General features: G+C 46.7%; 1 long non-coding RNA gene across 22 annotated transcripts in view; it reads right to left on the bottom strand.

The window, feature by feature from the left end:
- LOC140385455 (uncharacterized) overlaps positions 1–15,669 on the bottom strand; it is a 79,610-nt gene extending 63,941 nt beyond the window's left edge. For 20 of the 22 annotated variants that reach the window (XR_011933366.1, XR_011933364.1, XR_011933367.1 and 17 more), the window contains exons 1-5: positions 15,509–15,669; positions 7,498–7,619; positions 4,730–4,811; positions 3,480–3,561; positions 1,137–1,218 (exon numbers count right to left, since the gene is read on the bottom strand). This is a non-coding gene — a long non-coding RNA (uncharacterized lncRNA). The remainder of the gene's footprint in view (positions 1–1,136; positions 1,219–3,479; positions 3,562–4,729; positions 4,812–7,497; positions 7,620–15,508) is intronic. The other 2 variants (XR_011933383.1, XR_011933365.1) reach the window with 2 other exon arrangements.
- Between the last annotated feature and the right edge of the window lie 11,895 nt (positions 15,670–27,564).

Below are 27,564 nucleotides of genomic sequence, written 5' to 3'. Positions count from 1 at the left end.
TCCCAGTGTCTGCGTGGGTTTCCCCCAGGTGCTCCGGTTTCCTCCCACCGTCCAAAGATGTGCAGTGTAGCTGGATTGGCCATGCTATATTACCCCAAATTGGAATTTCAGGGTGACACGGTAGTACAGCGGTTAGCACTATTGCTTCACAGCACCAGGGACCTGGGTTCGAATCCCGACTTGGGTCACTGACTGTACGGAGTCTACACGTTCTCCCAGTGTCTGCGTGGGTTTCCCCTGGGTGCTCCAGTTTCCTGCCACCGTTCAAAGATGTGCAGTGTAGGTGGATTGGCCATGCTATATTACCCTGAATTGGAATTTAAGGGCAGCACGGTAGCACAATGGTTAGTACCATTGCTTCACAGCGCCAGGGACCCGGGTCCGATTCCCGACATGGGTCACTGTCTGTGCAGAGTCTGCACGTTCTCCCCGTGTCTGCGTGGGTTTCCTCGGAGTGCTCCGGTTTCCTCCCACCGTCCAAAGATGTGCGGGTTAGGTGGATTGGTCACGCTAAAATGAAAATGAAATGAAAATCGCTTATTGTCACAAGTAGGCTTCAAATGAAGTTACTGTGAAAAGCCCCTAGTCGCCACATTCCGGCGCCTGTTCGGGAGGCTGGTACGGGAATTGAACCGTGCTGCTGGCCTGCTTTCAAAGCCAGCGATTTAGCCCTGTGCTAAACCAGCCCTGTAGTGTCCAAAGGTAAGGTGGGGTTGCTGGGTTACGGGGATAGGGTGGAGATGTGGACTTAGGTAGGTTGCTCCTTCAGAGGCCGGTATAGACACGATGGGCCGAGTGCACTGTAATTTCGATATGATTCAATAAATTCAACGATCGCTTTCACAGATGAGTGGGTACTTTTCCATTGAATTGAATAACAATTTTAGACAGTAACATAAATGCTAATAACATATTAATTTGAAAATAACATGCTCCAGAACATCAACTCATTTGGTCAAAACATTTGAAATTTTAGTACAAATAAATACATTTTTATCCTGCTGGAAACTCAGAACAAGTAGATATCCACATGATTTTTATATCAGATGGGTAAACGGTCAAGGTAATCTTCATTTTTCCAGCTATAAATGTATTAAGTCGCAAAGATATTTGTACAAATCATGAATCTCATTTACCTTTGTCGGAATCACGGCAGAATCATTCTAAGACCAAGGCTTCCTTCACACAGCTATTAGAATATGTAGGCACGGTCATCACCTGGAATCATTATTCAAAAATAATAATGAATATGCAAACATCTTGTAAACTATTAATGCATCCAACATATGTCAATGAGATGTGCGGGTTAGGTGGATTGGCCATGCTAAATTGCCCTTAGTGTCCAAAAAGATTAAGTGGGGTTACTGGGTTACGGTGATAGGGTGGAGACATGGGCTTGGGTAGGGTCCTCTTTCCAAGGACCGGTACAGATTCGATGGGCCGAATGGCCTCCTTCTGCACTGTAAATTCTATGATTCTATGAATTACAAGAGGCAGCTGAAAAAAACATTCATCTTTTTCCTAGGGTTCCCTACGTTTCAGCAATCATTTTTAAAAGATCTTTGATTCGATGCATGGTCGCTGGTAAGGCCAGAATGTATTGCCTTACCCTCGAGAAAGAGAGGGTGAGCTGCCATCTTGAAGTGCCACAGTCCAATGGATACAAGTACACCGACCATGCAGTTCTGGAAGGATGTACCAGGTTTTTGAACTGGTAACGTAGTTTCAAGTCAGGATGGCATTACTTGGAAGAGAACTTGCAGGTAGTAGTGTTCCTCTGCATCTGCTGCCTTTGCCCTAGGTGCAAGAGGTTACAGGTGCTATTGAAAGGGCTTTGGCAAGCTGTTGTATGCATTGTCCAGATGGCACACAATCGCTGATGTAGGGAGTGAATATTTAGGGTGGGAAATGGAGTGCCAATCAAGCGGGCTACTTTGTCCTCAATTAACTTCTTGAGTGTTGTTGGGAGTGCACTCAACCAGGCAAGTGCAGACTACTACATTACACTATTGACTTGTGGCTTACAGGTGGTAAACTGGCGTTCAGGAGTCAGGGGGTGGGCTACTTATCTGCTCTTGGAGCCACAGTATTTATATAGGTGGTCCAATGGGGTTTCTGGTCCATAGTAACCTTCTTGGACATTGGTAGTGGGGGATTCAGCAATGGTAATGCCGGGCCAAGAGGAAATGGCTAGATTCTCTCGTGCTGGAGATGATTATTGCCTGGCACATGTGTGGCACAAATGTTACTTGCCACTTCTCAGCCCAAGCCTGAATCTGTCCAGGTCTTGCTGCACATGGACAAGGACTGCTTCAGTATTGAGATGTTATGAATGGTACTGAACACTGTGCAATCAGTAGCGGACATCCCCACTTCCGATGTTATGAAGGAAGATCACGGATGAAGGAGCTGAAAGTGGTTGGGTATAGGACACTACTCTTGAGGAACTGCAACACTAATATCCTGGGGCTGTGATGATTGGCATCCAACAACCACAACCATCTTTCTTTGTGCCAAGTATGCCTCCAAACAGTGAAGAATTTTCCCCTATTCCCATTAGCTTCTGTTTTGCTAGGGGTCCTTGGTGTCACACTTAATTAAATGCTGCCTTGACAGTCACTCTCACCTCCCTGTTTAATTCAGCTGTTTTGTCCATATTTGGACCATGGAAAGGAGCCACGTTGCCCTGATAGAACCCAAACTGTGCATCAGGAAGGAGGTCATTGCTGTCTTAAGTAACACTTGAGAACACTGTTGACGATGCCATCCATTAACTGGCTGACAGATCAAAGCTACACACTCAGTAATTAATGTCAAAAGCACTTTGAGACATCTCAAACAGGTTGGCACAGTAGTTAGCACTGCCGCATCACAGCGCCAGGAGCCCAGGTTTGATTCCGACCTCGAGTAACTGTCTATATAAAGTTTGCACATTCTCCCAGTGCCTGCGTGGGCTTCCCCCGGGTGCTCCGGTTTCCCTCCGCCGTCCAAAGATGTGCGCATTAGGTGGATTGGTCACGCCAAAATTGCCCTGTAGTGACCAACGGTTAGGTGGGGTTGCTGGGATAGGGTGGAGGTGTGGACAGAGGTAGGGTGCTCTTTCAGAGGCCGGTGTAGACTCGATGGGCCGAATGGCCGCCTTCTACACTGTAAACTCTACATGATACAATAAATTTATCGCTTTTACAGATGAGTGGGTACAGTCACATTGAATTAAATATTCGTTTTAGACAGTAACCTAAATGCTAATAACATATTAATTTGAAAATAACATGCTCCAGAACATCAACTCATTTGACCAAAACGTTTGAAATTTTAGTACAAATAAATACATTTTTATCCTGCTGGAAACTCAGAACAAGTAGATATCCACATGACTTTTATATCAGATGGGTAAACGACAAAGGTAATCTTCATTGTTCCAGTTATAAATGTATAAAGTTGCAAAGATATTTGAACAAATCGTTAATCACATTTACCTTTGTCGAAATCACTGAAGAATCATTTGAAGACCGAGCCTTCCTTCACACACCTATCAGAATATGTAGGCATGGTCATCACCTGGAATCATTATATTATTCAAAAATAATAATAAATATGCAAACATCTTATAAACTAATGATGCATCCAACATATGTCAATTACAACAGGCAGCTGAAAATTTAAAAAATCTTTTTCCTCGGCTTGATTCCGCCCTCAGTTAACTGTCTGTGTGGAGTTTCCACATTCTCCCAGTGTCTGCGTGGGTTTCCCCCAGGTGCTCCGGTTTCCTCCCACCGTCCAAAGATGTGCAGTGTAGCTGGATTGGCCATGCTATATTACCCCAAATTGGAATTTCAGGGTGACACGGTAGTACAGCGGTTAGCACTATTGCTTCACAGCACCAGGGACCTGGGTTCGAATCCCGACTTGGGTCACTGACTGTATGGAGTCTACACGTTCTCCCAGTGTCTGCGTGGGTTTCCCCTGGGTGCTCCAGTTTCCTGCCACCGTTCAAAGATGTGCAGTGTAGGTGGATTGGCCATGCTATATTACCCTGAATTGGAATTTAAGGGCAGCACGGTAGCACAGTGGTTAGTACCATTGCTTCACAGCGCCAGGGACCCGGGTCCGATTCCCGACATGGGTCACTGTCTGTACGGAGTCTACACGTTCTCCCAGTGTCTGCGTGGGTTTCCCATTGGGTGCTCCAGTTTCCTGCCACCGTCCAAAGATGTGCAGTGTAGGTGGATTGGCCATGCTAACTTGCCTTTTAGGGTGGGATTGCAGGAATATGATGGGTGATAGGGCCTAGGTAGTGTGCTTGCCAAAGGGCGGTGCAGACCCGTTGGGCCGAATGACCTCCTTCTGCACTGTCGGGATTCTGTGAGTTTAGGGACTATTTAAACTAGGTAGTGCATTGCAACGTGGCTGACGTTGAAATAATCTTCCTGAGTTGAATTGTAAAAGTATGTTAAAGGTTTTATCTTCATCAAACCTTGTGTCATACTTTTGATTAATACTGCCATTTCCTAAAGTCTGCACCTATTGGTGTTAAACACTGAGGGAGCACTTCTCGCAGATATGAAGATGTAGTCTCTGGTATCACAGTCAGCCATGTCCTGCCTCGTTGGATATGGGAATTTGTTCCCAAATTCTAGAAAAATATAATTAAAAGTCTGGCAACATTTGAAAAAAATAATAGTGCAGTGGAATTACGTTTCAAAATAAAAAGAAATTAATAACAAACCTTGGAACAAATCCAGACCAATCTTGGAGGTGGTGCTGGCAAAGAGGGATCTCAACTCCGCTTCAGGCCTTCAATTTATAATCTTTTAAAGAGTTGGTAAAAATCAATAAAAATCTGTTTTGAATAATATATTGTAGAAAACATCTGTTCCAATCCATGACCCGGGAATTAAGAGTCCCATTATGGGCTCTGTAGGAAATACCTGCCTTTATACAGCTATGCACACTCTGCGGTTAGAGAAATGAACTATTTTTCATTCAGATATTTTTATGTACTGCTGCGGTAATTGGAAAGTGATGAAAATTAAAGATGGCATTCTTTCACTCTCATTATCAAATCTCGAACTCGCGACTGAAACAGTAAGCTTTTAAATGCTTGGGCAGCACGGTAGCATTGTGGATAGCACAATTTCTTCACAGCTCCAGGGTTTCAGGTTCGATTCCGGCTTGGGTCACTGTCTGTGCGGAGTCTGCACATCCTCCCCGTGTGTGCGTGGGTTTCCTCTGGGTGCTCCGGTTTCCTCCCGCAGTCCAAAGATGTGCAGGTTAGGTGGATTGGCCATGATAAATTCCCCTTAGTGTCCAAAATTGCCCTTAGTGTTGGGTGGGGTTACTGGGTTATGGGGGTAGGGTAGAGGTGTTGACCTTGGGTAGGGTGCTCTTTCCAAGAGCCGGTGCAGACTCGATGGGCCAAATGGCCTCCTTCTGCACTGTAAATTCTATGATTAGCAAATTTTAGAGATAACATGGTCATTTAGTTATGCTTTTATGGGGGGAGCAATATTCAACCAGACTACCCAGTACATCATAAGAAAAAAATAATTTAAAACCCGACAGCTGACATTCCATATACATGGTTAAACTTGTAGTTTAAACTGGTCCAGGGCCAAAGTAACATGCACCCCCTTCTTGGTGGGAGAAACACTGAAAATTGCAGTTCAAATATGCATCCTGGTGCCTGGCTGTCAGTGTCAAGTGTTGGTGTGTCCAAAGACAACACTTGAATAGATCCAATGAACACATACCACGATCTCAGCTCCAGGACATCACTGCAGGAGTTCCTCAGGGTAGTGGCCTCGGCCAAACCATATTCAGCTGTTTCATCAATGACCTCTCTTCTATCATAAGGTCAGATGTGGGGATGTTCGCAGATGACTGCACAATGTTCAGCACCATTCGCAGCTCCTCAGATAATGAAGCAGTCCATGTCCAAATGCAGCAAGACCTGGACAATATCCATGCCCGGCCTGACAAGTGGCAAGTTACATTCATGCCACGCAAATGCGGGGAAATGATCATCTCGGTTTGTTAAACTCGGTTTGTTCTCCCTGGAGCGAAGGAGGTTGAGGGGAGACCTGATAGAGGTATACAAAATTATGAGGGGCACAGACAGAGTGGATAGTCAGAGGCTTTTCCCCAGGGTAGAGGGGTCAATTACTAGGGGGCATAGGTTTAAGGTGAGAGGGGCAAGGTTTAGAGTAGATGTACGAGGCAATTTTTTATGCAGAGGGTAGTGGGTGCCTGGAACTCGCTACCGGAGGTAGTGGAAGCAGGGACGATAGGGACATTTAAGGGGCATCTTGACAAATATATGAATAGGATGGGAATAGAAGGATACGGACCCAGGAAGTGTAGAAGATTGTAGTTTAGTCGGGCAGCATGGTCGGCACGGGCTTGGAGGGCCGAAGGGCCTGTTCCTGTGCTGTACATTTCTTTGTTCTTTGTTTGTATCTCCAACGAGAGGATCTACCCTTCGCCCCATGACGTTCAATGGCATTACCATCGCTGAATGCCCCACAATCAACGTGCTGGGGACTACCATTGATCAGAAACTGAACTGGACTAGCCATATTAATACTGTGGCTACCAGAGCAGATCAAAGCAACCTACGGCGAGTAACTCACCCCCTGACCCCCTTGAAGCCTGTCCACCATCTACAAGTTACAAGTCAGGAGTGTAATGGAATACTCTCCACTTGCCGGAATGAGTGCAGCTCCAACATCACACAAGTAGCTCGACACCATCCAGGACCCAGTAGCCCGCTTGATTGCACCTCCTTCTACAAACATTCAAACCCTCCACCATCTGTGAACAGTGGCAGCCATGTGAACCATCTAAAAGATGCATTGCAGGAACTCGCCAAGGTTCCGTAGACAGCACCTTTCAAACCATGACCGCTACCGTCTAGGAGGACAAGAACAGCAGATACCTGGGAACCCACCATCTGGAGGTTCCCCACGAAGTCACTCACCACCCTGACTTGGAAACAAATCGGCATTCCCTCACTGTCGCTGGGTCAAAATACTGGAACTCCCCCCCCCCCCCCCCCACCCCCCCCGAATAACATACCACATGGACTGCAGTGGTTCAAGAAGACAGCTCAACACCACCTTCTGAAGGGCAACTAGGGATGGCAATAAATGCTGCCCTAACCAGTGACACTCACATACTGTAAATTAATTTTTAAAACGTTACCTCAATGGTCACAGTTCTTTGTTTGAAAATATGTATTTTGAGGTTCTGGATATTTTGCTGCTGGAAACTCAGAATTTATAAATGATATCATCATTATAATATCAGATGGGTAAACGGCATTGATATTCATCATTGTTCCAGTAAAATTCAAATCCAACTCAAACACAGAAATATTTTAATGACATACACTTAAAAACCTTTAAACAAGTTTTTTTCAAAGCTACTCAATGGAATCCTTTGTAGACTTTCTCTTGCAGGTTTTATGAATCATAAGAAACAAATATATAATTTTACCTTCTTCAGATTCACCAAAAGAGCATTATGGTAGATAAAGGGTCAATCCAAACATCTTGTGTTTCCAACAGGAGTAATTTTTAAATTGCGTGAATCAGAGGTCTGATGAAAATATTTGCCATCTGTAATAGTTAATAATAACATACAAGTTAATTAAGTCATGATTTTAATCTTCCAAGTTCAAACAAAGGTGTACATTCAAAACAACAAATTGGTCTCCTTTCAGAAGCTGAGGAACCTATTCTGCATTTTTTGCTTTATTTTCATGGTTTATTTGCTGTTCCTATTCAACACTGATAATTGTTCACCTTCATTACTAATTGTGAAAGGGGATACATTGTACAATGCTAATAAAATGTTAAACAAATAGCTACAATGGACAATGTGTATTGATGGTCAATTTATAGTCCCAAGCTTGTATAAGGCAGTAGTTAAGAAACATTTTTTTAAATGAAAATACATCTGTACATGCAAAATAGGAGTAGTAGACCATTCAACCACTTGAGCGTGCTCCACCATGGTTGATCTGATTAGGGCCTCAATTCTACTTTCCTGTTATCTTCTTATACCTTTTGACTCCCATGTCAATCAAGGATCTAACTCAGCCTTAAATTCATTCAATGACCTTCCTCCACTGCTCTCTGGGAAAGAAAATTTCAAAGATTAACAACCCTCAGAGAAGAAGGTTCTCATCACCTTCTTAAACAGAAATCCCTTATTTTTAAACTGTGTCCCCCATTTCCAATCTTTCTCATAAGGGGAATCATCCTCTCGCATCCACCCTGTCAACTCCGCTCAGGATCTCGGGCGTCATTCTCTGACCCCCCGCCGGGTCGGAGAATGGCCGTAGGCCGCCGTGAATCCCGCCCCCGCCGAAGTCTCCGGTACCAGAGATTGGGTGGGGGCGGGAATCGGGCCGCGCCGGTTGGCGGGACCCCCCGTTCAATTCTACGGCCCGGATGGGCCGAAGTCCCGCCCAGAAATTGCCTGTCCCGCCGGCGTAAATCAAACCTGGTATTTACCGGCGGGACCAGGCGGCGTGGGCGGGCTCCGGGGTCCTGGGGGGGGGCGCGGGGCGATCTGACCCCGGGGGGTGCCCCCTCGGTGGCCTGGCCCGCGATCGGGGCCCACCGATCCGCGGGCGGGCCTGTGCCGTGGGGGCACTCTTTCCCTTCCGCCTCCGCCACGGCCTCCACCATGGCGGAGGCGGAAGAGACTCTCCCCACTGCGCATGCGCGGGAAACTGACAGCGGCCGCTGGCGCTCCCGCGCATGCGCCGGGAAACTGACAGCGGCCGCTGACGCTCCCGCGCATGCGCCGAATTTCCGCTCCAGCTGGCGGGGCAACAAACGCCATTTCCGCCAGCTGGCGGGGCGGAAATCCCTCCGGCGTCGGCCTAGCCCCTCAATGGTGGGGCTAGGCCGCCAAAGATGCGGAGCATTGCAGCATTCCGCACCTTTGGGCCGGCGCGATGCCCGTCTGATTGGCGCCGTCTTTGGCGCCAGTCGGCAGACATCCCGCCGTTGGGGGAGAATTTCGCCCCTCATGTTTCAATAAGGTCACCTCTTATTCTTCTAAACTCCAATAGATACGGATCAAACCTTTTCTCACAAGATAACCGTCATCTCAAATATAAGTTGAATGAATCTTCCCTGAACATTACAGCAACATTCAGTGTCAAAAAAGAGCACGGGCTTTCTTGTGTGAAGTTGCAACTACTCAAGTTTTTAAGCAATCAAAGGAGTTAGCTCAGAGATTACAAGATCGGTTTGACAAAATTATGTTTGTGGGCACAAAAATACAAAATGAAGTCTAATACAGAAACGTATCAAGAATTCAACATACTAAAGGAAAAACTGGGTGACAAAAATATTCCATAAGTGCTGTTGAAAGAACTCTGTGAATAGACAAAATGCTTAATATATTCAATCAATAGAGACGAAGAAATAAAACTAATAGAACGTTAATAGCTAAAACAGCAGAATGCATATATACAGTGCTCTGGTCAGAGTGTACATTGAATGTACACAGTTCATCATGAAATAAGAGCCACATTCTAGCACTGGGAAGCAGCAGTGCTTAAAAAATCAAGCTGATCCATGTGTAAAACATCTAAGTTATAAGGAAGACTGGATTTTCATGGATTTTCAGCCTTGAAATAAAGAATATGACCCATGACAGTAGTATAAAATAGCGAAAGATAGGGTCAAGATAAATCTGGTATATTACCTCATCAGAAACACAAGTTCAAACAAGTAAACGGTATGGTTTGGAGAAAATCCTGCTTCTACAAACTAATTCATTGTAATATAGATACAGTTTAAATATAAGGATGTTTATCAATTTACCAATGATCAAACACAATAAAGTCATTATGAACTAAAGGGGGTTTATTTAAACTGATGCCCTACATATCCATATAATAAAAAACCTAACCAGTCCGATGACATATGCAAATCTGTTGAAAGATTAATGTCCAAAGTACAAAGGTCATGGCTCCACATCGTAGTAACACTGGTCCCAATACAACCAGAGTGGCATTTTTACTGCAAGTTCATTTCAAAACTTTGACCCACACTAAAATTACGATACCACAGAGACAACTGAAACAGAATTAAATCTCTGACCACTCTTCTGCTTCTTTAGAGAACAAGGGCATGGTCAGGTCCACTGGACAGCTCGAACCACGATGCCCCTGTGGCAAGGGCCAATTTATCATCTAAATTAGAACATACAGCTGCTAACATGATTTATGATGACAACTTCACTAGCTAGACTAAGAAATGCCGCATGTCTTTTTGTAGCCTAATTTATCATTTATGGACATGTTAAAAATTATAACTCAATTTTGCTATATGATACACAAGACATTCCAGAGACAATTTTAATATTTTTGCAAAAAGATAAACTAGGCAACTGAACACTAGTTATTTTTAAGAGTATTGTCGGTGTGATGAATGGAAAGCTTCATCACATTTCACATCAAGAGGAAAGCCTTTGTACTTTGAATTTCTACTAAAAGCATTTACACAGGTTAATAAGGCCACAAAAAAAGCAAACAAAGCACTGGGGTTCATTTCTAGAGGGACAAAATTGAATAGCAGAAAAGTTGTGTTAAATTTGTACAGAACCATGTTCAGATCAAACTTGGGGCAAAATTTTATGATGTCCCCCCCCCCCCAGGTTTTGATGCGGGGGAGGAGGCATAATGGATGGGATCTTCTTTCACCCCCCCCCCCCCCCCCGGGACCCTCACCACCAGAAACCAGACGCAATTTCACCTTTGGGAGGGGAGGGCCTTGAAGCGGGGAACCCACCCATGAGTCTATTAAGGTCCTTAAGGGATTTCTTAATGGCCACTTAAAGGCCTTACCCCACCCATCTCGGCTGCCGGGGAGAGAATAGGGTGGGGAATTTCAAAGATGTGGATGAACAGAATCACATGACTTCCAATTAACCTTTAACAAAAGAATAAAACATTTTTTCACATGAAAAAAATAGACAATAATACCCCAGCTATATCTTCACAGATGTACACAGGTTTTTATGGATAACACAAGTTACAAAATATAGCTTATACTATAATGTTATCAGTGAGTACACAGTCCATATAAACCAACAGGCCAACTGTGATGGACACACCACACTCTGAAGCCAAGTAGCAGCAATACAACTTCTGTGGACTTCTCATCAACCCCTCCCTCCCAAATGCTCATCACATTGCAAGCCAACTGGCCTCACTGGCTGAGAGATTTACAGATGAAATTCTACACCTTTGGTTTTTGGCAGTTGATGGCATGGCCACAAATGCTGGCGTGAGTAAAGTTAGCAATACTCAAGAGGTCAGAAATAAAAAAAGTGAAGATATCTCAAATGGGTTAGGGTTAGACTGGTGGAGATTACAGAGATAGGGAGGAGAAGCCACAAAGAGATTTGAAAACAAAGGATGAGAATTTTAAAATCAAAGCAACGGCTATACCCTGTACCAGAATTACAGCACATTGTCTTTGTCAGTTCTGTTACAGTGACTCAGCTAGTCCCACTCCTCCCTCTTTTGACCTGTAACCCAGTAAAATAAATTTATCTTCAGATAATTATCCAGTTCCCCTTTGAAAACTATAACTGAATCTGTCTCCGCCATAGAGTGCCGCTCTGGCAGTGCATTCCTGATCCAAACCACTTGTTGCATAAAGAGGTTTTTTTTCATGTCAGTTCTGGTTCTTTTGTTAATCACCTTGGGTTCTCGACCTTCTGCTAACGGGAACAGTTTTTCCCCATTTACGCTCTCCAGCCCCCTCTTGATTCTGAACATGCCTACGAAATCCCATCTCAACCTGCGCTTCTCCAAGAACAGCCAATCGATCCACATAACTGAAGTCTCTCATCTTCAGAACCAATCTTGTACCTCTTTTCTGCAGCATTTCCAAACCATTAGTCTTCCTGCTGAGGCTGAATCAGTATTTTACAAAGGTTCATAACTTGCTTTTGTACTCTGTGCCGCTATCTATAAAACACAGGATTCAGCACAATTTATTAACTGCTTTCTCAACCTGTCCTGCCATTTTCAATGGTGTATGCACATTTCCACCTTAGTCCCTCTGTTACTGCAATTCCTTTAGGATTTACCCTTTATTTTTTGTCACCTCTCCACGTTCCTCTAATCAATTTATCACTTCACACATCTCTACATTAAATTTTGTCTACCCATTGTAGCCATCTGAGATGGCCACCTGCAAAGGACCATGGGAATTGTGGCCAACCCAGGACTCAGACAGATACAGAGCTTGTGTGAATTTGCAACCCAGATAGCTAGACCTGATCGAAACCCCCCCCCCCGCTCGTTTGCATTCTAATGGCCTATTTCCCCAGAATAGGACTGCACTCAAGAAACCGATACAGGCACAGAGTGATCGGCACCACCCCCCTTTATTAAGAGAGCCCAACAGCCAAGGTCAATGACCGCTAAGGACATGCCCAGCCACCAAGTCACCCGCTCCTTTACTGGCCAAAATCGAAGGCAATGATCAGAGCTCTGTCGAACTATTGGATCCAAAATTAAGGACCGCCCCAAAGAACACAAAATCCCAGAGGGATAAAAAGAGACACAGCCATGTGTTCGGTCTCTTTTGGACCCGGCCTGTGCCAGCCTCTTTTGGACGCGGCCTGTGCCAGCCTCTTTTGGATCCGGCCTGTGCCAGCCCAACTGCAGCATAACAACCAGACAGCCAAGTTGAAGACCAACGATCGCTACCTGACGGATGACCCCAGCAGAGACAGAGCCACTTCTTCAAACCAGCCACCTGAGATCTAGATAAAGGCCTTATCCATTTGCACAGTGCCGGTCGCCCTGAAGTTAAGTATAGGTTATTGTAGCTGATAGATGTAGTTTAACTCGGGTAGATATTGTGTTTGCATGTCAAAGTAACCCTTGTGTATGTAAATAAACCATCTTTTGAACTAACTAACTGGTTGCGTGGTCATTTGATCAATATACGGGAAAGCCTTGTGGTTCAGTAAGAGAAATAGAAACACCCACAGTATTGGCGACACTGTTGGGACATAACATCATATCATAAAAACAGCCTCATTCATTAAATTAGTAACACCATTACACTAGCCTATCTGCATGATCTTGAAGTCTGTCACTGTCCACACAGTTCACAATACTTCCAAGTCTTGCATCATCTTCAAATTTTGAAATTATGCCCTGTGCGCCCAGGTTTTGGTTATAAATATAAATCAAGAAAAGCGGTGATACCTCCACATGCCATCTATCCGTAGTCTTCCGTAATTCATATTTTTAATAGGATTTAATTAAGTAATTAAACTGTTACAAAATGAAATTCTAGCTACGCTAAAGACTAACATTTCAAAATACCACATAGGTCAAAATGAAATGCCTGCTGGAACTAATATCTTTCACTTAAAAAGTACAGTTTGGGGACTAAAATGATTAATACATAGGAAAACAATGTAATAGTAGATTTAGAAATGATATGGCAACAGATTTTCTTAGAGCTGCTGCAAATCAAAATTTCCCACTGCACCATTGCTAAACAGGAGATTGTATGGCATCCCGTGTGGTCTCCTGTGAAACATACCACAGTTAAGAGGTACAAAAGTAAAATGCTGAAGCTGGAAACCTGAAATAAAAACACAAAATGTTGGAAATACGCAATAGGTTACACAGCATCTGTGGAGAGAAAGAGTTAACTTCTCAGGTTGATGACCTGGCCGGTTTTGTCTTCCTGGCAGATGACCTGACCGGTTTTGTCTTCCTGGCAGTTGAATTGATAACTGAGTTACATCCTGTTTTAATGATAATCTATGATGTGGAGATGCCGGCGTTGGACTGGGGTGAGCACAGTACGAAGTCTTACAACACCAGGTTAAAGTCCAACAGGTTTGTTTCGATGTCACTAGCTTTCGGAGCGCTGCTCCTTCCTCAGGTGAATGAAGAGGTCTGTTCCAGAAACACATATACAGACAAATTCAAAGATGCCAAACAATGCTAGGAATGCGACCATTAGCAGGTGATTAAATCCTTACAATCCAAAGATCTGTAAGGATTTAATCACCTGCTAATGGTCGCATTCCTAGCATTGTTTGGCATCTTTGAATTTATCTATATATGTGTTTCTGGAACAGACCTCTTCATTCGCCTGAGGAAGGAGCAGCGCTCCGAAAGCTAGTGACATCGAAACAAACCTGTTGGACTTTAACCTGGTGTTGTAAGACTTCATACAATGATAATCTAGTTTAACATAAAGCTTTGACAATTCAACCTCTAGTTTCTTTCAATTGTTAGGGAAAAGAAAATAAGCTTGCAAATTCTAACACAATGAGAGGACACAATCTTGAACAAAGACTAAAACACAGAATGCGGACAGGGATTTCAGAATTTCCTCATCATTAATGCTGACAATGGAAAATGTCCATTTTAAATGTTGATACAATAACTTTGCTGAAAAAGTGACAATAAGATGCACATGTTACATACAGAATTTTTAATAAAACAAAATCCCCAGGAGCAGTAATAATGCACCAAAGTCACCAAAATAGAAAATGTCAGAAAACTAACAAATAGACAGAAGCTTGATATTTCTGGGATCCTGTCAGACACTAAGTCTAGCAAATCCTGATTTTGTTACCAATGATTGGGCAGGAATAAAACAGAAGGATGATATTCAGATTGAAGTCTTTGATCTTCAAGTTACTTGGTTAACATGCAGAACTATTCAATGTTGTAAATTTAAGTTCAGGATGCCATTCGTTAATAAACGAGTGTTTACTTAATCGTTTCCATGTGCTTTGTATTATTCACAGGATAGAGCATATTAATATTAATCAATCAGAAACACACGGTGTGTGGGAAATCGCTTTTCACATTTCACTAAAAAGAAAGGGCCATTAATCTGGTAATATTTCTTGCCAGATCAGTTTACAGAGTCATTAGACAATGACTGGACTATATTTTCACTGCGTTTACGATTTAAACCGGGCCACACGCATAAGGCGAAGTGATACTAAATATCGTGGAATAAACGTTTCTCTTTTACAAAGATGTTGGAGTTGCAGAAAGCGATTCCTCCCTCCTTATCATACCGAATAAGTGGAACTTAAGCGATTCACCCCGTTCCACGGTGCCTGTTTCCCTCCTGAACCACGATCCAGGCTTTATCCCGGCCCTCCTCGCCCACGATCCAGGCTTTACCCCGGCCCTCCTCGCCCACGATCCAGGCTTTATCCCGGCCCTCCTCGCCCACGATCCAGGCTTTACCCCGGCCCTCCTCGCCCACGATCCAGGCTTTACCCCGGCCCTCCTCGCCCACGATCCAGGCTTTATCCCGGCCCTCCTCGCCCACGATCCAGACTTTACCCCGGCCCTCCTCGCCCACGATCCAGGCTTTATCCCGGCCCTCCTCGCCCACGATCCAGGCTTTATCCCGGCCCTCCTCCCTCGATCCAGGCTTGATCCCGGCCCTCCTCTCCCTCGATCCAGCGCTCTTACCGCGGTTCCGTGACCCGTGGACGGGATGCACTTTGTGTCTTCATCCGGGGGCAGCGTTGATCGCGGAGTCGGAGCCGACTAGGCCGCTGCGTCCGAAGAGACACGATTCCCGCAATCGTCATCTCCGCGCCCAGGGTCACAACCTCCGACCGTTGAACGGTGGCCGGGCGCGCGCATGTGCCGCCGACGGGAATGCGCGGCGCGATCACGTGGTAAACTGGGCCTCAATAATCAGGAGCGGCGGTTTGTCACCAATAATACCGGCGATAATCCCAGAGCGGTGGTTTGTTACCGCTAATACAGACGGTAATCCCAGAGCGGTGGTTGTTACCGCCAATAAAGACGGTAATCCCAGAGCGATGGTTGTTACCGCCAATACAGACAGTAATCCCAGGTGGTTGTTACCGCCAATAAAGACGGTAATCCCAGGTGGTTGTTACCGCCAATACAGACGGTAATCCCAGAGCGGTGGTTGTTACCGCTAATACAGACGGTAATCCCAGAGCGGTGGTTGTTACCGCGAATACAGACGGCAATCCCAGAGCGGTGGTTGTTACCGCCAATACAGACGGCAATCCCAGAGCGGTGGTTGTTACCGCTAATACAGACGGTAATCCCAGAGCGGTGGTTGTTACCGCTAATACAGACGGTAATCCCAGAGCGGTGGTTGTTACCGCTAATACAGACGGCAATCCCAGAGCGGTGGTTGTTACCGCCAATACAGACGGTAATCCCAGAGTGGTTGTTACCGCTAATACAGACGGTAATCCCAGGTGGTTGTTACCGCTAATACAGACGGTAATCCCAGAGCGGTGGTTGTTACCGCCAATACAGACGGTAATCCCAGAGCGATGGTTGTTACCGCCAATACAGACAGTAATCCCAGGTGGTTGTTACCACTAATACAGACGGTAATCCCAGAGCGATGGTTAATACCGCCAATACAGACGGTAATCCCAGAGCGATGGTTGTTACCGCTAATACAGATGGTAATCCCAGAGCGCTGGTTGTTACCGCTAATACAGACGGTAATCCCAGAGCGGTGGTTGTTACCGTTAATACAGAAAGCAATCCCAAATCTTGACAAATATATGAATAGGATGGGAATAGAAGGATACGGACCCAGGAAGGGTAGAAGATTGTAGCTTAGTCGGGCAGTATGGTCGGCACGGGCTTGGAGGGCCGAAGGGCCTGTTCCTGTGCTGTACATTTCTTTGTTCTTTGTTCAGAGCGGTGGTTGTTACCGCTAATACAGACGGTAATCCCAGAGCGATGGTTGTTACCGCTAATACAGACGGTAATCCCAGAACGATGGTTGTTACCGCCAATACAGACCGTAATCCCAGAGCGGTGGTTGTTACCGCTAATACAGACGGTAATCCCAGAGCGGTGGTTGTTACCGCGAATACAGACGGCAATCCCAGAGCGGTGGTTGTTACCGCTAATACAGACTGTAATCCCAGAGCGATGGTTGTTACCGCTAATACAGACGGTAATCCCAGGTGGTTGTTACTACTAATACAGACGGTAATCCCAGAGCGATGGTTGTTACCGCCAATACAGACGGCAATCCCAGAGCGATGGTTGTTGCCGCTAATACAGACGGCAATCCCAGAGCGGTGGTTGTTACCGCTAATACAGACGGTAATCCCAGAGCGGTGGTTGTTACCGCGAATACAGACGGCAATCCCAGAGCGGTGGTTGTTACCGCCAATACAGACGGCAATCCCAGAGCGGTGGTTGTTACCGCTAATACAGACGGTAATCCCAGAGCGGTGGTTGTTACCGCTAATACAGACGGTAATCCCAGAGCGGTGGTTGTTACCGCTAATACAGACGGCAATCCCAGAGCGGTGGTTGTTACCGCCAATACAGACGGTAATCCCAGAGTGGTTGTTACCGCTAATACAGACGGTAATCCCAGGTGGTTGTTACCGCTAATACAGACGGTAATCCCAGAGCGGTGGTTGTTACCGCCAATACAGACGGTAATCCCAGAGCGATGGTTGTTACCGCCAATACAGACAGTAATCCCAGGTGGTTGTTACCACTAATACAGACGGTAATCCCAGAGCGATGGTTAATACCGCCAATACAGACGGTAATCCCAGAGCGATGGTTGTTACCGCTAATACAGATGGTAATCCCAGAGCGCTGGTTGTTACCGCTAATACAGACGGTAATCCCAGAGCGGTGGTTGTTACCGTTAATACAGAAAGCAATCCCAAATCTTGACAAATATATGAATAGGATGGGAATAGAAGGATACGGACCCAGGAAGGGTAGAAGATTGTAGCTTAGTCGGGCAGTATGGTCGGCACGGGCTTGGAGGGCCGAAGGGCCTGTTCCTGTGCTGTACATTTCTTTGTTCTTTGTTCAGAGCGGTGGTTGTTACCGCTAATACAGACGGTAATCCCAGAGCGATGGTTGTTACCGCTAATACAGACGGTAATCCCAGAACGATGGTTGTTACCGCCAATACAGACCGTAATCCCAGAGCGGTGGTTGTTACCGCTAATACAGACGGTAATCCCAGAGCGGTGGTTGTTACCGCGAATACAGACGGCAATCCCAGAGCGGTGGTTGTTACCGCTAATACAGACTGTAATCCCAGAGCGATGGTTGTTACCGCTAATACAGACGGTAATCCCAGGTGGTTGTTACTACTAATACAGACGGTAATCCCAGAGCGATGGTTGTTACCGCCAATACAGACGGCAATCCCAGAGCGATGGTTGTTGCCGCTAATACAGACGGCAATCCCAGAGCGATGTTGTTACCGCTAATACAGACGGTAATCCCAGGTGGTTGTTACTGCTAATACAGACGGTAATCCCAGAGCGATGGTTGTTACCGCCAATACAGACGGCAATCCCAGAGCGATGGTTGTTACCGCTAATGCAGACGGCAATCCCAGAGCGGTGGTTGTTACCGCTAATACAGACGGTAATCCCAGAGCGATGATTGTTACCGCCAATACAGATGGCAATGCCAGAGCGGTGCTTGTTACCGCTAATACAGACGGTAATCCCAGAGCGATGGTTGTTACCACCAATACAGACGGCAATCCCAGAGCGATGGTTGTTACAGCCAATACAGACGGTAATCCCAGGTGGTTGTTACCGCCAATACAGACGGTAATCCCAGAGCGGTGGTCGTTACCGCTAATACAGACGGTAATCCCAGGTGGTTGTTACCGCCAATACAGACGGTAATCCCAGAGCGGTGGTTGTTACCGCTAATACAGACGGTAATCCCAGAGCAGTGGTTGTTACCGCTAATACAGACGGTAATCCCAGAGCGGTGGTTGTTACCGCTAATACAGACGGTAATCCCAGGTGGTTGTTACCGCTAATACAGACGGTAATCCCAGGTGGTTGTTACCGCTAATACAGACGGTAATCCCAGGTGGTTGTTACCGCCAATACAGACGGTAATCCCAGAGCGGTGGTTGTTACCGCCAATACAGACGATAATCCCAGAGCGATGGTTGTTACCGCCAATACAGACAGTAATCCCAGGTGGTTGTTACCGCTAATACAGACGGTAATCCCAGAGCAGTGATTGTTACCGCCAATAAAGACGGTAATCCCAGAGCGATGGTTGTTACCGCCAATACAGACAGTAATCCCAGGTGGTTGTTCCCGCTAATACAGACGGTAATCCCAGAGCGGTGGTTGTTACCGCTAATACAGACGGTAATCCCAGAGCGATGGTTGTTACCGCCAATACAGACAGTAATCCCAGGTGGTTGTTACCGCTAATACAGACGGTAATCCCAGAGCGGTGGTTGTTACCGCTAATACAGACGGCAATCCCAGAGCGGTGGTTGTTACCGCCAATACAGACGGTAATCCCAGAGTGGTTGTTACCGCTAATACAGACGGTAATCCCAGGTGGTTGTTACCACTAATACAGACGGTAATCCCAGAGCGGTGGTTGTTACCGCCAATACAGACGGTACTCCCAGAGCGATGGTTGTTATCGCCAATACAGACAGTAATCCCAGGTGGTTGTTACCGCTAATACAGACGGTAATCCCAGAGCGATGGTTGTTACCGCTAATACAGATGGTAATCCCAGAGCGCTGGTTGTTACCGCTAATACAGATGGTAATCCCAGAGCGCTGGTTGTTACCGCTAATACAGACGGTAATCCCAGAGCGGTGGTTGTTACCGTTAATACAGAAAGCAATCCCAGAGCGGTGGTTGTTACCGCTAATACAGACGGTAATCCCAGAGCGGTGGTTGTTACCGCTAATACAGACGGTAATCCCAGAACGATGGTTGTTACCGCCAATACAGACCGTAATCCCAGAGCGGTGGTTGTTACCGCTAATACAGACGGTAATCCCAGAGTGGTGGTTGTTACCGCGAATACAGACGGCAATCCCAGAGCGGTGGTTGTTACCGCTAATACAGACTGTAATCCCAGAGCGATGGTTGTTACCGCCAATACAGGCGGCAATCCCAGAGCGATGGTTGTTGCCGCTAATACAGACGGCAATCCCAGAGCGATGTTGTTACCGCTAATACAGACGGTAATCCCAGGTGGTTGTTACTGCTAATACAGACGGTAATCCCAGAGCGATGGTTGTTACCGCCAATACAGACGGCAATCCCAGAGCGATGGTTGTTACCGCTAATGCAGACGGCAATCCCAGAGCGGTGGTTGTTACCGCTAATACAGACGGTAATCCCAGAGCGATGATTGTTACCGCCAATACAGATGGCAATCCCAGAGCGGTGCTTGTTACCGCAAATACAGACGGTAATCCCAGAGCGATGGTTGTTACCACCAATACAGACGGCAATCCCAGAGCGGTAGTTGTTACCGCTAAAACAGACGGTAATCCCAGGTGGTTGTTACCGCTAATACAGACGGTAATCCCAGAGCAATGGTTGTTACCGCTAATACAGACGGTAATCCCAGAGCGGTGGTTGTTACCGCTAATACAGACGGTAATCCCAGAGCCGTGGTTGTTACCGCTAATACAGACGGTTGTCCCAGAGCGGTGATTGTTACCGCTAATACAGACGGTAATACCAGATTAGTGGTTGTTACCGCTAATACAGACGGCATTCCCAGAGCGGTGGTTGTTACCGCTAATACAGACGGTAATCCCAGAGCGATGGTTGTTACTGCCAATACAGACGGCAATCCCAGAGCGGTGGTTGTTACCGCTAATAGAGACGGTAATCCCAGAGCGGTGATTGTTACCGCTAATACAGTGGGTTATCCCAGGTGGTTGTTACCGCTAATACAGACGGTAATCCCAGAGCGCTGGTTTGTTACCGCTAATACAGACGGCAATCCCAGAGTGGTGGTTGTTACTGCCAATACAGACGGCAATCCCAGAGCGATGGTTGTTACTGCCAATACAGACGGCAATCCCAGAGCGGTGGTTGTTACCGCTAATACAGACGGTAATCCCAGAGCGGTGATTGTTACCGCTAATACAGACGGTAATCCGAGAGCGGTGGTTGTTACCGCTAATACAGACGGTAATCCCAGAGCGCTGGTTTGTTACCGCTAATACAGACGGCAATCCCAGAGTGGTGGTTGTTACCGCTAATACTGACAATAATCCCAGAGCGGTGGTTGTTACCGCTAATACAGTGGGTTATCCCAGGTGGTTGTTACCACTAATACAGACAATAATCCCAGAGCGGTGGTTGTTACCGCTAATAAAGACGGTTGTCCCAGAGCGGTGATTGTTACCGCTAATACAGACGGTAATCCCAGAGCGGTGGTTGTTACCGCTAATACAGACGGCAATCCCAGAGCGGTGGTTGTTACCGCTAATACAGACGGTAATCCCAGAGCGATGGTTCTTACCGCCAATACAGACGGCAATCCCAGAGCGGTGGTTGTTACCGCTAATACAGACGGTAATCCCAGAGCGATGGTTGTTACCGCCAATACAGACGGCAATCCCAGAGCGGTGGTTGTTACCGCTAATACAGACGGTAATCCCAGGTGGTTGTTACCGCTAATACAGACGGTAATCCCAGCTGGTTGTTACCGCTAATACAGACGGTAATCCCACAGCGATGGTTGTTACCGCTAATACAGACGGTAATCCCAGAGCGGTGGTTGTTACCGCTAATACAGACGGTAATCCCAGAGCAGTAGTTGTTACCGCTAATACAGTGGGTTATCCCAGGTGGTTGTTACCGCTAATACAGACAATAATCCCAGAGCGGTGGTTGTTACCGCTAATACAGATGGTAATCCCAGAGCGGTGATTGTTACCGCTAATACAGATGGTAATCCGAGAGCGGTGGTTGTTACCACTAATACAGACGGTAATCCCAGAGCGGTGGTTTGTTACCGCTAATACAGACGGCAATCCCAGAGTGGTGGTTGTTACCGCTAATACAGACAATAATCCCAGAGCGGTGGTTGTTACCGCTAATACAGACGGTAATCCCAGGTGGTTCTTACCACTAATACAGACGGTAATCCCAGGAGGTTTGTTACCGCTAATACAGTCGGTAATCCCAAGTGGTTTTTGTCGCTAATACAGACGGTAATCCCAGGTGGATGTTACCGCTAATACAGACGGTAATCCCAGGTGGTTGTTACCGCTAATACAGACGGTAATCCCAGGTGGTTTGTTACCGCTAATACAGACGGTAATCCCAGGTGGTTGTTGTCGCTAATACAGACGGTAATCCCAGGTGGTTGTTACCGCTAATACAGAGGGTAATCCCAGAACGGTGGTTGTTACCGCTAATACAGACGGTAATCCCAGAGCGATGGTTGTTACCGCTAATACAGACGGTAATCCCAGGTGGTTGTTGCTGCTAACACAGACGGTAATCCCAGAGCGATGGTTGTTACCGCCAATACAGACGGCAATCCCAGAGCGATGGTTGTTACCGCTAATACAGACGGCAATCCCAGAGCGATGGTTGTTACCGCTAATACAGACGGTAATCCCAGGTGGTTGTTACTGCTAATACAGATGGTAATCTCAGAGCGATGGTTCTTACTGCCAATACAGACGGCAATCCCAGAGCGATGGTTGTTTCCGCTAATACAGTGGGTTATCCCAGGTGGTTGTTACCACTAATACAGACAATAATCCCAGAGCGGTGGTTGTTACCGCTAATAAAGACGGTTGTCCCAGAGCGGTGATTGTTACCGCTAATACAGACGGTAATCCCAGAGCGGTGGTTGTTACCGCTAATACAGACGGCAATCCCAGAGCGGTGGTTGTTACCGCTAATACAGACGGTAATCCCAGAGCGATGGTTCTTACCGCCAATACAGACGGCAATCCCAGAGCGGTGGTTGTTACCGCTAATACAGACGGTAATCCCAGAGCGATGGTTGTTACCGCCAATACAGACGGCAATCCCAGAGCGGTGGTTGTTACCGCTAATACAGACGGTAATCCCAGGTGGTTGTTACCGCTAATACAGACGGTAATCCCAGCTGGTTGTTACCGCTAATACAGACGGTAATCCCACAGCGATGGTTGTTACCGCTAATACAGACGGTAATCCCAGAGCGGTGGTTGTTACCGCTAATACAGACGGTAATCCCAGAGCAGTAGTTGTTACCGCTAATACAGTGGGTTATCCCAGGTGGTTGTTACCGCTAATACAGACAATAATCCCAGAGCGGTGGTTGTTACCGCTAATACAGATGGTAATCCCAGAGCGGTGATTGTTACCGCTAATACAGATGGTAATCCGAGAGCGGTGGTTGTTACCACTAATACAGACGGTAATCCCAGAGCGGTGGTTTGTTACCGCTAATACAGACGGCAATCCCAGAGTGGTGGTTGTTACCGCTAATACAGACAATAATCCCAGAGCGGTGGTTGTTACCGCTAATACAGACGGTAATCCCAGGTGGTTCTTACCACTAATACAGACGGTAATCCCAGGAGGTTTGTTACCGCTAATACAGTCGGTAATCCCAGGTGGTTTTTGTCGCTAATACAGACGGTAATCCCAGGTGGATGTTACCGCTAATACAGACGGTAATCCCAGGTGGTTGTTACCGCTAATACAGACGGTAATCCCAGGTGGTTTGTTACCGCTAATACAGACGGTAATCCCAGGTGGTTGTTGTCGCTAATACAGACGGTAATCCCAGGTGGTTGTTACCGCTAATACAGAGGGTAATCCCAGAACGGTGGTTGTTACCGCTAATACAGACGGTAATCCCAGAGCGATGGTTGTTACCGCTAATACAGACGGTAATCCCAGGTGGTTGTTGCTGCTAACACAGACGGTAATCCCAGAGCGATGGTTGTTACCGCCAATACAGACGGCAATCCCAGAGCGATGGTTGTTACCGCTAATACAGACGGCAATCCCAGAGCGATGGTTGTTACCGCTAATACAGACGGTAATCCCAGGTGGTTGTTACTGCTAATACAGATGGTAATCTCAGAGCGATGGTTCTTACTGCCAATACAGACGGCAATCCCAGAGCGATGGTTGTTTCCGCTAATACAGACGGCAATCCCAGAGCGGTGGTTGTTACCCCTAATACAGACGGTAATCCCAGAGCGATGGTTGTTACCGCCAATACAGACGGCAATCCCAGAGCGGTGGTTGTTACCGCTAATTCAGACGGTAATCACAGAGCGATGGTTGTTACCGCCAATACAGACTGCAATCCCAGAGCGGTGGTTGTTACCGCTAATACAGACGGTAATCCCAGGTGGTTGTTACCGCTAATACAGACGGTAATCCCAGAGCGATGGTTGTTACTGCCAATACAGACGGCAATCCCAGAGCGGTGGTTGTTACCGCTAATACAGACGGTAATCCCAGACCGGTGGTTGTTACCGCTAATACAGTGGGTTATCCCAGGTGGTTGTTACCGCTAATACAGACAATAATCCCAGAGCGGTGGTTGTTACCGCTAATACAGACGGTAATCCCAGAGCGGTGATTGTTACCGCTAATACAGACGGTAATCCGAGAGCGGTGGTTGTTACCGCTAATACAGACGGTAATCCCAGAGCGCTGGTTTGTTACCGCTAATACAGACGGCAATCCCAGAGTGGTGGTTGTTACCGCTAATACTGACAATAATCCCAGAGCGGTGGTTGTTACCGCTAATACAGTGGGTTATCCCAGGTGGTTGTTACCACTAATACAGACAATAATCCCAGAGCGGTGGTTGTTACCGCTAATAAAGACGGTTGTCCCAGAGCGGTGATTGTTACCGCTAATACAGACGGTAATCCCAGAGCGGTGGTTGTTCCCGCTAATACAGACGGCAATCCCAGAGCGGTGGTTGTTACCGCTAATACAGACGGTAATCCCAGAGCGATGGTTCTTACCGCCAATACAGACGGCAATCCCAGAGCGGTGGTTGTTACCGCTAATACAGACGGTAATCCCAGAGCGATGGTTGTTACCGCCAATACAGACGGCAATCCCAGAGCGGTGGTTGTTACCGCTAATACAGACGGTAATCCCAGGTGGTTGTTACCGCTAATACAGACGGTAATCCCAGCTGGTTGTTACCGCTAATACAGACGGTAATCCCACAGCGATGGTTGTTACCGCTAATACAGACGGTAATCCCAGAGCGGTGGTTGTTACCGCTAATACAGACGGTAATCCCAGAGCAGTAGTTGTTACCGCTAATATAGTGGGTTATCCCAGGTGGTTGTTACCGCTAATACAGACAATAATCCCAGAGCGGTGGTTGTTACCGCTAATACAGATGGTAATCCCAGAGCGGTGATTGTTACCGCTAATACAGATGGTAATCCGAGAGCGGTGGTTGTTACCACTAATACAGACGGTAATCCCAGAGCGGTGGTTTGTTACCGCTAATACAGACGGCAATCCCAGAGTGGTGGTTGTTACCGCTAATACAGACAATAATCCCAGAGCGGTGGTTGTTACCGCTAATACAGACGGTAATCCCAGGTGGTTCTTACCACTAATACAGACGGTAATCCCAGGAGGTTTGTTACCGCTAATACAGTCGGTAATCCCAGGTGTTTTTTGTCGCTAATACAGACGGTAATCCCAGGTGGATGTTACCGCTAATACAGACGGTAATCCCAGGTGGTTGTTACCGCTAATACAGACGGTAATCCCAGGTGGTTTGTTACCGCTAATACAGACGGTAATCCCAGGTGGTTGTTGTCGCTAATACAGACGGTAATTCCAGGTGGTTGTTACCGCTAATACAGAGGGTAATCCCAGAACGGTGGTTGTTACCGCTAATACAGACGGTAATCCCAGAGCGATTGTTGTTACCGCTAATACAGACGGTAATCCCAGGTGGTTGTTGCTGCTAACACAGACGGTAATCCCAGAGGGATGGTTGTTACCGCCAATACAGACGGCAATCCCAGAGCGATGGTTGTTACCGCTAATACAGACGGCAATCCCAGAGCGATGGTTGTTACCGCTAATACAGACGGTAATCCCAGGTGGTTGTTACTGCTAATACAGATGGTAATCTCAGAGCGATGGTTCTTACTGCCAATACAGACGGCAATCCCAGAGCGATGGTTGTTTCCGCTAATACAGACGGCAATCCCAGAGCGGTGGTTGTTACCCCTAATACACACGGTAATCCCAGAGCGATGGTTGTTACCGCCAATACAGACGGCAATCCCAGAGCGGTGGTTGTTACCGCTAATTCAGACGGTAATCACAGAGCGATGGTTGTTACCGCCAATACAGACTGCAATCCCAGAGCGGTGGTTGTTACCGCTAATACAGACGGTAATCCCAGGTGGTTGTTACCGCTAATACAGACGGTAATCCCAGAGCAATGGTTGTTACCGCTAATACAGACGGTAATCCCAGAGCGGTGGTTGTTACCGCTAATACAGATTGTAATCCCAGAGCAGTGGTTGTTCCCGCGAATACAGTGGGTTATCCCAGGTGGTTGTTACCGCTAATACAGAAAATAACCAAAGAGCAGTGGTTGTTACCGCTAATACAGACGGTAATCCTAGAGCGGTGGTTATTACCGCCAATACAGACGGCAATCCCAGAGCGGTGGTTGCTACCGCTAATTCAGACGGTAATCCCAGAGCGATGGTTGTTACCGCTAATACAGACGGTGATCCCAGGTGGTTGTTGCTGCTAACACAGACGGTAATCCCAGAGCGATGGTTGTTACCGCCAATACAGACGGCAATCCCAGAGCGATGGTTGTTACCGCTAATACAGACGGCAATCCCAGAGCGATGGTTGTTACCGCTAATACAGACGGTAATCCCAGGTGGTTGTTACTGCTAATACAGATGGTAATCTCAGAGCGATGGTTCTTACCGCCAATACAGGCGGCAATCCCAGAGCGATGGTTGTTGCCGCTAATACAGACGGCAATCCCAGAGCGATGTTGTTACCGCTAATACAGACGGTAATCCCAGGTGGTTGTTGCTGCTAATACAGACGGTAATCCCAGAGCGATGCTTGTTACCGCTAATACAGACGGTAATCCCAGAGCGATGGTTGTTAACGCTAATACAGTGGGTTATCCCAGGTGGTTGTTACCGCTAATGCAGACAATAATCCCAGAGCGGTGGTTGTTACCGCTAATACAGACGGTAATCCTAGAGCGGTGGTTGTTACCGCCAATACAGACGGCAATTCCGGAGCGGTGGTTGTTACCGCCAATACAGACGGTAATCCCAGGTGGTTGTTACCGCTAATACAGACTGTAATCCCAGAGCGGTGGTTGTTACCGCTAATACAGACGGTAATCCCAGAGCGATGGTTGTTAACGCTAATACAGTGGGTAATCCCAGGTGGTTGTTACCGTTAATACAGACAATAATCCCAGAGCGGTGGTTGTTACCGCTAATACAGACGGTAATCCCAGAGCGGTGGATGTTACCGCCAATACAGACGGTAATCCCAGAGCGGTGGTTGTTACCGCCGATACAGACGGTAATCCCAGAGCGATGGTTGTTAACGCTAACACTGACGGTAATCCCAGAGCGGTGGTTGTTACCGCTAATGCAGACGGTAATCCCAGAGCGATGGTTATTACCGCCAATACAGACGGTAATCCCAGAGCGATGGTTGTTACCGCTAATACAGACGGTA

This window comes from Scyliorhinus torazame, chromosome 11, assembly GCF_047496885.1.
Source record: "Scyliorhinus torazame isolate Kashiwa2021f chromosome 11, sScyTor2.1, whole genome shotgun sequence".
In the NCBI taxonomy this organism is placed as follows: Eukaryota; Metazoa; Chordata; class Chondrichthyes; order Carcharhiniformes; family Scyliorhinidae; genus Scyliorhinus; species Scyliorhinus torazame.
The sequence above is the reverse complement of the archived record's forward strand: the minus strand, read 5'-3'. Positions and strand labels throughout refer to the sequence as shown.